Genomic DNA, 1,083 nt, shown 5'->3' with positions numbered 1-1,083 from the left:
GACGGTTGTTTTCAAAACGATGACAGCTGTGGAATACCAGGTAACAGGCAACAAAGGACCTAGTGACAGACATAGCTATACAGGATGGTCCATTGATAGTGACCGGGCCAAATACCTCACGAAATAAGCAATAAACGAAAAAACTACAAAGAACGAAACTCGTCTGGCTTGAAGGGGGAAACCAGATGGTGCTATAATTGGCCCGCTAGATGGCACTGCCATATGTCAAACGGATATCAACTGCATTTTTTAAGTAGGAACCCCCATTTTTTCTTACATATTCGTCTAGTACGTAAATAAATATGAATGTTTAAGTTGTACCACATTTTTCGCTGTGTGATGAATGGCGCTGTAATAGTCACAATCATATGGCTCCCAATTTTAGACGAACAGTTGGTAACAGGTTGACCTATGGCAGCGCCATCCAGCAGGTAAACCATAGCGCGGCCGGCCCGAGTGGCCGAGCGGTTAAAGGCGCTACAGTCTGGAACCGCACGACCGCTACGGTCGCAGGTTCGAATCCTGCCTCGGGCATGGATGTGTGTGATGTCCTTAGGTTAGTTAGGTTTAAGTAGTTCTAAGTTCTAGGGGACTTATGACCACAACAGTTGAGTCCCATAGTGCTCAGAGCCATTTGAACCAGACCATAGCGCCATCTGGTTTCCTCCTTCAAGCTAGACAAGTTTCGTTCCTTGTAGTATTTCGTTTGACGCTTATTTCTTGAGATATTTGGCCCGGTCTCTGTCAATGGACCACCCTCTATATAGCAGAGTGGAAATAAGAAAATCATGGAATACGAAATGTAGTTTTGTGTCCTTCAAGCAGAATTACAAGAAGCATATTTTGAATTAGACAAGTTGAAGGGCGAACCAGACACATGGAGTTGGGAAAGGTGACAAATAATAGGAAAAAGGAGAAGACCTCAGAAACAACATTTCATGTTAGAGTTAGAAAACCAGTCTGACTTGTTACTTGAAATAGGAGAAGAGCCTCAGTCAGTTGATGAACAAATTAGATGCAGGGGGCTTGTAGTACGACTCTAAGGCTAGATTAGTACAAAAGTCACATAGAAAAAGAAAGAGG

General features: G+C 43.4%; 1 non-coding gene across 1 annotated transcript; it reads left to right on the top strand.

Annotated features, from left to right (window-relative positions):
- The first annotated feature begins 450 nt into the window (after positions 1 to 450).
- Trnas-gga (transfer RNA serine (anticodon GGA)) lies at positions 451 to 534 on the top strand. The gene is given in 2 exon segments: positions 451 to 490; positions 500 to 534. It is a non-coding gene; the product is annotated as a tRNA-Ser (tRNA).
- The last annotated feature ends 549 nt before the right edge of the window (positions 535 to 1,083 follow it).

The sequence above is a fragment of the Schistocerca cancellata genome, chromosome 1, assembly GCF_023864275.1.
Source record: "Schistocerca cancellata isolate TAMUIC-IGC-003103 chromosome 1, iqSchCanc2.1, whole genome shotgun sequence".
Classification (NCBI taxonomy): Eukaryota; Metazoa; Arthropoda; class Insecta; order Orthoptera; family Acrididae; genus Schistocerca; species Schistocerca cancellata.
The sequence above is the reverse complement of the archived record's forward strand: the minus strand, read 5'-3'. Positions and strand labels throughout refer to the sequence as shown.